The sequence below is a fragment of the Calypte anna genome, chromosome 6 (genome assembly GCF_003957555.1).
Source record: "Calypte anna isolate BGI_N300 chromosome 6, bCalAnn1_v1.p, whole genome shotgun sequence".
Taxonomy (NCBI): domain Eukaryota; kingdom Metazoa; phylum Chordata; class Aves; order Apodiformes; family Trochilidae; genus Calypte; species Calypte anna.
Genome location: NC_044252.1, coordinates 28,996,679 through 29,005,259, shown reverse-complemented (window position 1 = coordinate 29,005,259; position 8,581 = coordinate 28,996,679). Strand labels below are relative to the sequence as shown.

Sequence of the window (8,581 nt, the reverse complement as noted above, 5' to 3'; positions counted from 1 at the left end):
AAAAAGGAGTCTTTAATTGCAAGAGCAATATTTGGTACTTGAGAAGCTGACATACAGTTTTGGTACCAGGCATCCCAAAAGAAAGTAGGTCAGAGTTAGGGTGGTGTGAAGAAACAGAGTTTGTAGCACTTAGATTACCAAGGAGATAAAAGGCCATTTTTATTTGAGTTAATTCATGTGGCTTTGTCTATTTTCTATGCTCAGAGTATAATAAGGAGAATGAGGTACCCTAGCTAGAGGATTCCCTCCAGACCTATGGTCTAGCACCTCCAAATGAAAACTTCCTGACCAGAAACTCTGGACCAACCCAACAGCTAACCCTGGAGAGGCAGCTATTTCCCAGAACCTGAGCAGTTTCCCAAAAAGTAAAACCATCTGAGCAAACTGTTATTTTGCATTAGATTTTCCTCAGCCATACTAGAATATTGGGGGTTTGGGGTTTTTGGGTTGGTTTTTTTTTTTTCCTTTTTTTTTTTTTTCCTTTTTTTTTTTCTTCTTTTTTTTTTTCTTTTTTTCCCCCCTTTTTTTCTTTCCTTTTTTTCCTTTTTTTCCCCTTTTCTTTATTTTTGTCCTTTTTCTTTCTTTTTTTTTCTCCTTTTTGTCCTTTTCTTTTTTGTCCTCTCTTTTTTTGTCTTTTTTTTTTTCTTCTGTCGTTTTTTTTTCTTTTTTCTTCTTTTCCTTTTTTCTTCTTTTTTTCCCTTTTTTTTCCTTCTCTTTTTTTTTCCTTCTTTTTTTCCTTTTTTTTTTTTTAACCTAAGAGCTTTTTTCATCTGTGAATCACCTTCTGCAGCTCCATCACAGCCCTATGCCAGGTGCCAGGTGCCAGGTGCCAGGCTTGGGGTTTTTGTTCCCTCCTTGCCTGCCTTATCCTATGTGCCACGGGAGAAGTTGGCTCTCAAGTGATGAATGGAGCAGACAGGATGGAAACCAAGATGTTCTTAGCAATCAGTCAGCTCCTCATAAGCAGAGTTTTGGCACCAATATCCCCAGCCATGCCCACTTCTCGAGAGCTGCTTTTTAATTTATATGACCCCATGGGACCACTCCTTCTCAGGAGGTTTCCTCTGACTTGATTTATGAAATCTGAATTCCAGCTGCAGATGACTTGGGGCACAGACCAGTTAAAGCTAGAGGGGGGGGGAGCCCTGGTTTGCAGCTGAGGGGAAGAGGAGAAAATCAGGGATTGTGCTGGAGGAAAAGCTTCAGCTCAACTGTTATCTGCCCCCATGTGATTGCCTGTGCTCAGCCTAGTCAAGGAAATCTTTGGGAAAAATACCTAAGAGGATTTTTGCTTTCAGATTAAATGATTTCTAGATGATTTTTACCCCTGGCAAATCAGCAGGGGTTGGGTTTAGCTGCATTTTGCCTATGCTAGAGGAAGAAAGGCTTCTCCCTTCTGAAAATCATCCACTAAATTAATGAAGACACGAACATACATTAGGCTCAACCTATTTAGCTTATTAAAGTCTCCTCTCTCAGATCATTTCCTTCTGTGTGTGTCTCTACATCGTAGGCTCTTCTGTTTGTAATTTCCAAAACTAAAAAAAAAAAAAAAGAAAAAGAGATTGTATCTTTTTTAGGGGTTACCCTCAGCTTTCATCAGTCAGAAACTATATATACAGTAGTCAGCCTAAAATCCCATAGGAAGATTAAAGCCCATGATGGATGCAGTTAATACAATGATGATGACTGTCACTGTACTCATCAAATATAATCTGAGGTGAGTGTCACTCTTAGCAAGGAAGGAAGAACCTAAATGGGATGTGAATTTATGTTTTGTTGTGTTGGATATAGTACTGGAATCTTTGTTCTATAAAACTTTGGCTAGGATAATTCTTACTCTCCTGAGGCAAATAAAATGTTTTGTCAGTGCCAGTTTCTTTGACTCCCATTGTTTTCACTGGCTTTGGGAACAGATCCTTATTTTTGCTTTATTTTTTAAATCTCTTACATCCTTCTACCTAATGAATAGCCTGATGCAAGAAATCAGCAAAGAACTGCACTTATGGAAAATAAGGAAGCTACAAAAAAAAAACCAACACAGGGGCCATTTCAGGAGAAAGAAAACTTTTCTGGAAGATGAAGGCTTTTCTTTTCATGGTCTGAGTACTTGTTGAGTGCTGCAGGTAAGGGAAGCTGAGGTGGAAGTAGGAAATTCCTTCAGAGGAACTTCCTCTTGTCCTCCGAAAGATATTCAGATAATCTCTGCTGTTGTGGGGCTGAGGTTCTCAAATACCTCCTGCACAGCTTTGGTGCTGCTGAAATAGAAAGTAAAATAGGAAAAAAATAAGGTACATGTTCTGGATTCAGAAAAGCAGGTAAGCACCCTCTGGCCCTCACCAATGGTTCAGCTGTGTCACCTCCCACACTTCACCCCTTCCTGCAGGAGGATGGGATGGATTTGTCTGATGGATTTGTCCTTCCTTCCTTCCTTCCTTCCTTCCTTCCTTCCTTCCTTCCTTCCTTCCTTCCTTCCTTCCTTCCTTCCTTCCTTCCTTCCTTCCTTCCTTCCTTCCTTCCTTCCTTCCTTCCTTCCTTCCTTCCTTCCTTCCTTCCTTCCTTCCTTCCTTCCTTCCTTCCTTCCTTCCTTCCTTCCTTCCTTCCTTCCTTCCTTCCTTCCTTCCTTCCCCCATAACCCATGTGGGACCCCATGGGGTCTTACTGCAGAGCCTGGACCCACAGAGGATCTTTAAGGTCTTTCTACCCAAACCATTCTGTGATTCTATGTTTCTGTGTTTAGAGATATCCTTTAATCATTTTTTACTTGGTTTTCCTTTCTTTTTTTTGAGCCTCCCCACCCCCAGCCACACTTCTGTCAAATCAGTTTCCATATAAAGTTTGCACCAAACTGGGTAAAAGCACTAAGATAATATATTTGTAATAAAATACTTTCCCTCTGCTTTAGTAAACTTGGCTCTTCCCTATAAAAACAAACTCTTTAGTTATTCAGGTGTGAATAGTCCCCATGTTAAATCACCATACTACCTCCTCAGTGTAATAATACATTTCTTTGAAATTTCGTTTGAGAATCACGCTTCTTTTGCTGACATTTAATTTTGCACAGGAGTAACACTATCATAAATGAGCCCAGGTGTAAAAATATTACATTTTTAGTAATTATGTACTGTCCATTACTACTAAAAACTAGAAAAACTATCAATATTTCTCAAAATTGACTGGAATGACTGAGTTTAAGCATGGAAGAGGAATAATTTAAGAGCTACGTTGCAGCATAAATGCCCGAGTGCCTCTGCTACACTTGGCCACTTGCTGAGATCCCTTTTTAAGTTAAATTGTGAGGGTTTTTTCACATGTAACTGATATTTTTTAACATTTTAATATTAGCATTGCAAAGATACAGGTCTCCTACTAGAGTAGAGTGTGAGGAAAAGGAGGGACAAGGACAACTGGTTTTTTAGTGAGTGCCACTTTGACAGGTTGTTATGTCCAGTTTCAGACGATCCTTTTTCCTCCCAAATGAAGCTCAGTCTCCTCTAACAGGAGCAATTGTGACTGCCATGGCTTTCAGCTCTTCTGCCTTCATTTGATTTATTAGGGGCTCTTTATAATGAAACTTGAAGGATCCTGAGCCTAAGCAAAGTCCATGGCAAGACAGGCTGGAGTTAATCTCCACAACCATTGACGTTGAAGTTTACCAGCTACGTGTCTTTTAAACCTCTCCAGAGAAGGTGACACTGCCAGGGTCTTGGGTAGTGTGTGTCAGGGCCTGACAACCTGTTCAATGAAGAAATTTTTCTTAATATCCTATCTCAGCTTACCCTGGCACATTGTGGGAGACTGACCTCCACCTCACCACAGCTTCCTGCCAGGAGGTTGAGGAGCAGGATAAGGTCTCCATCCAGCCCCCTCCTCTCCAGGCTAAATTCAAGTTCCTGCAGCTGCTCCTCACAGGACTTGTTCTTTAGCCCCTTCACCATCTTTGTTGCTCAAATTAATGTTGTCCAAATGAAAAGTTTTTTGTCAGGGTAGGAGGACCGTGTTGGTTCTAACGGTGCATGGGAAAGATTTCAGTCCAGGCTAGAATTTATTACCAAAATGAAGACCCCTATCACAAGTTAACTTTGTGTTGATCCTCCTGGGACAGGGTAGAGCTGGCCTTAACCATAGCTCTTAGCAGGCAGGTGTTAAGGTCACTGGACTATTATGTGCTGTGCTGGGAGTCTTTCTCTCTTTCTTTGGTTGTTCATGTAGAACATCAGGGAGTCAGGGCTCCATTCAAGCAGAGACCAGACCAGACCAGACCATGTTTACAATAGAAGTTTTCACAGAGTAGAAAATACTCCCCTTTCATCACTCTGCAAGAGTATTCCAGAGGGCTGACAAAAATCTGCATTCAATCCCAGCTGACTTTGCCTTTTTGGCTCTCCTGCAGCAACCAGAATTATCTTTTTCCAGGCTAACAAGAGTCAGTTCCTTCAGTTTTGGTTCTCTGAGGTTTAGACTATACTCTGCTAGGAGATGTTTGGGGCAGGGCAGTTGTCTCAGCCCTAGCAGGAGATGAGCCTTCAGGGTGCTGCAGGGTGCATCGACAACCAGAAGGATGAGTTGGGCTCCAAGTGCTCGCAGGAGCTGAGGTTTGCTCCAGAGCTGACCTGTAGAAAGGCTGCAAATGCAGCAACTATGTTGGAATCCAACCTCCTGCTTCAGGCAGAGGTGTTTGAGGTGAGGTGGAAGAGCTGCTGTGGTTCCCCTCCTTTTGTAGTATTTGGGTTCACCAGAATTATCACGATTTTTCAACCCCATGGTCTTGCAGTTTCTTTCCTCTCTGCTGGCCTTCCACCATTTCTTTCTCTTGATGTGAATATCAGGCTTCTTTTTCCCAGTTTCTCTCATAAATTCCCCACATTGTTTATCTGCATCTCCCATCTCTGCCTGCTTGCTATTCTTTTTCCTGAGCTGCAAGTGGTTTGCGTGGTGGTTTCTTCCATTGTGTTTTTATCAGGCATCCTCCACATTCCTGCATTTGCCTTATTTTGCCCAAGGTTTTGTTTTCCTTCTCTATCTGCTCTGGGTTTGCATGTTTTGGGGCTGTTGGATTTCTCATAATTGCAAGGTTTGAGTGTTTTGGTTTTTTTTAAAGGGTTTAGGTTTTTATCTTGCTAAGATGAATGTTTCTCTGCATTAAGCTGTTCATTTTAAAAACTTTCTTTTAATCAAATGAAAGGAATTAAAAAATGAGGAGGGAAAGCCCAAGAATTTAAATTCCAGTCTTCTTTCTACCACAAGGAACCAAGAATTCTTTCAATTTAAGACAGTCACAGATTTTATCATTGTGACTGGTTTCCATTAACTTTGTGAGTAGAAAGACATTTAGTAAAGTTGAAAGCTGTCTCTTATGTGATGACAGACTTTGCCTGTTTTAATATTTTTACTGGTTAACTACCAAATCCTGAGTTTATCACCGTCTACAGCCAACATTTAGTGCTCACTACTCCTCTGGCATGAAATGTGACTTAGAAATATATCTTCTACACTAAGCTTTTGAAAATATATAGTATTTTGTGCTAGAAAAACAGCAGTTTCAGCATGTGAAAGAAATTGCCACAGCAGGGTCTCCTCAAGACAAAGAAACAAAAAAGAAAAAAAAAGGGGGGGTGCAAAGGGTCAGGCAGAGAGTTTGCTACAGCAAATAAAAGAGAATCTGATTTAGTTAACACTAATGCAGACATCTCAAGGAGAATGAACTACTTGAGAAACTGGGGAAAGCAACTGTGGTGCTGTGTCAGGATGCAGTGATGTCAAATGGGGTTTTGTTTCTGGAAGTCAGGACCCACTTTAGTCCTGTTGAAACCTTTGTCATCAGTGAGCAGAATGAAGCCCTGGTACCCAGCCTGCCACTATTCCCACACTGGTGTCATAACCACGTGCAGATGCTCCCACTCCTCACCTCTCTCAGGGAAATGGGAGCAATGAGAGCACAACAAATCTGAGCAGCTTGGAAGAGTTCTGTTCAATATCTTCATTGATGATTTAGATGAAGGGATTGAGTCCATCATCAGCAAATTCGCAGACAACACTAAGCTGGGGGGGAGTGTGGATCAGCTGAAAGGCAGGAGGGCTCTGCAGAGGGACCTGGACAGACTGGAGAGTTGGGCTGATTCCAATGGGATGAGGTTCAACACGGCCAAGTGCCGGGTCCTGCACTTTGGCCACAACAACCCCATGGGGAGCTCCAGGCTGGGCACAGAGTGGCAGAAAGGGACCTGGGAGTCTGGATTGACAGGAAGCTGAACATGAGCCAGCAGTGTGCCCAGGTGGCCAAGAAGGCCAATGGCATCCTGGCCTGGATCAGGAACAGCATGGCCATCAGGTCGAAGGAAGTGATTCTGCCCCTGTGCTCAGCGCTGGTGAGGCCACACCTCAAGTCCTGTGTCCAGTTCTGGGCCCCTCAGCTCAGGAAGGAGATTGAGATCCTGGAGCAGGTCCAAAGGAGGCAACTGGGCTGGTGAAGGGACTTGAGCACAGATCCTATGAGGAGAGGCTGAGGGAGCTGGGGGTGTTGAGGCTGGAGAAGAGGAGGCTCAGAGGAGACCTCATCACTCTCTACAACTCCCTGAAAGGAGGTTGGAGCCAGGGGGGGGTTGGGCTCTTTTCCCAGGCAACTCTCAGCAAGACAAGAGGGCAGGGTCTCAAGTTGTGCCAGGGGAAGTTTAGGTTGGATATTAGAAAGAATTTCTTTATGAAGAGGGTGATCAGACATTGGAATGGGCTGCCCAGGGAAGTAGTGGATTCTCCGTGTCTGGAGATATTTAAAGAGACTGGATGTGGCACTCAGTGCCATGGTCTAGCAACCGCAACGGTGGTTCAAGGGTTGGACTTGATGATCTCTGAGGTCCCTTCCAACCCAGCTAATTCTATGATTCTATGATTCTATATGTAGCACATGGTTATCTATTCTTGCATTTATTTCAGTGTCTGTCATATTCCATTCTACAAAAAGAAATACCCCTGGAGAGGGTAATTTATTTAATATTCTTCAATGCAAGCAGTACTGTCTAGATGAAATAGTCCTCTGCAAGCAGCAGAAAAGTACTGCCATCCCAGTGCTGCTATCAGGTCAAAAAACCCTCCTCTGTCTGGGAGAGCTATTCTGGTAAAAATGGCCATGTGGGTAGAGCTGATGTCCAAACAGCTGCTGCCAGCACAGCTTGCTCAGAGTCACCCAGCAGCATTAGCCCTGGGTGACTGCTGGTCCTGGGAGTTCACCTGCTGTGCCTGATGGTGCAGAGGGTGACCTGAGATCTCTCTCCATCCATCTGTTTTCCCTCTGCACTGAGCATGGCAGACAGGAGGCAGGACATCCTGATCTCCCCAGGGAATGAGAAGTTTGCTCTGATTCTTTCAAATGTTGATTCTGTGATGCAGGGTCCATCTGGTACTGATGTGACACCTGGTGTAGTCCTCAGGAGCTCAGCAAAGCTACTTTCACCTTCTGCACACTGCCTACCTGCAGGTTAATCTATTAATTTTAGACTGTCAATTTTAGGCTAATGACCAGAGAAGTCAAATTCCTATAGAGGAGAGACAAAAATTTCCTTCCAGTTCAGATATTTTTCTTTTACAGTTTCTTGGGAGAATTCTTCCGTTACAGAAGCTCTTCCCTGATGTCTGGAAGGAAATCTTGTCAGGACTTCTTGACTCAGTAGCTGAGTTCTGAAGGACTCCGGTAATTAGAGCAAGTTGCAAAAAAGAAGAAAATCTAAGTGTGGCTCATAAATCTACTCTGCAAAATTCCTTTCAGAGGGGTTCCTCAGGAAGGTAACCTTACACATTTCTTCCAAAGAAACAGATGCTTTGTTCTACAGGGCAGGGAGGACCACATCCATCCTCAGTGTTATCTGGAGACAGGGATCCCTGCCTTGATAGTAGGGTCCCTTCCTCCTTCCCTGGCTGTACAGCCCCAAGGCAGTCATCCCAGCAGAAATTCCTCCAACTGGAAACTTTCCCTTGTGTAGCACCTTAGACTCTCCCAGTCCATGGTCAAGTTGTCCAAAGGCCAGAGACCTGCTGGGAAGAGCTGAATGCGGCACCAGGCTTTGCCACCTTGTCCTGCCATTGAGATGCAGGACCCTCCAGCAGGGATGGCATCCCCAGCATAGCTGGACAAGTTCACGCCATAGATGGACAAGGTCACACATGCAGAGTGTCCTCAGTCAACCCAAATGTCATTTAATCCCACCAGGTCTGCAGAACTGCAGGTTTGGCTTTTAATCCTGAGTGTTTACTTCTCCTCAGACACAACTGTTGCTAATTTCATTCTTGGTTTATTACTAGGAGAAGCTTTTCCTTATTTAATTATTGGACACAGAGAACCCATAATATATTCAAAGCTGTGAAAACTTAATCCTGGATAATTTTGTATTCTCTGAGGAAAGTCTCCAGGACTGATCTATTCTTTCAGTCAAGTTCACCCGTTTAGTTTATTTTTAACATTCCTTTCTTTATGTTATGAGCTTCTTAAGGATAATGAAATAATTGCTTGTCTCTTTGATTGATCTTTGTTTTGAAAGGAAAATTTAAGTGTTATTTCTAGAGCAGGCTTATGGTATAATACAATTAA

The 8,581-nt window shown here is 43.1% G+C and overlaps 1 pseudogene; it reads left to right on the top strand.

Annotated features, from left to right (window-relative positions):
- Positions 1-4,518: 4,518 nt before the first annotated feature.
- Positions 4,519-6,809, top strand: LOC115598552 (annotated as a pseudogene).
- Positions 6,810-8,581: the final 1,772 nt, after the last annotated feature.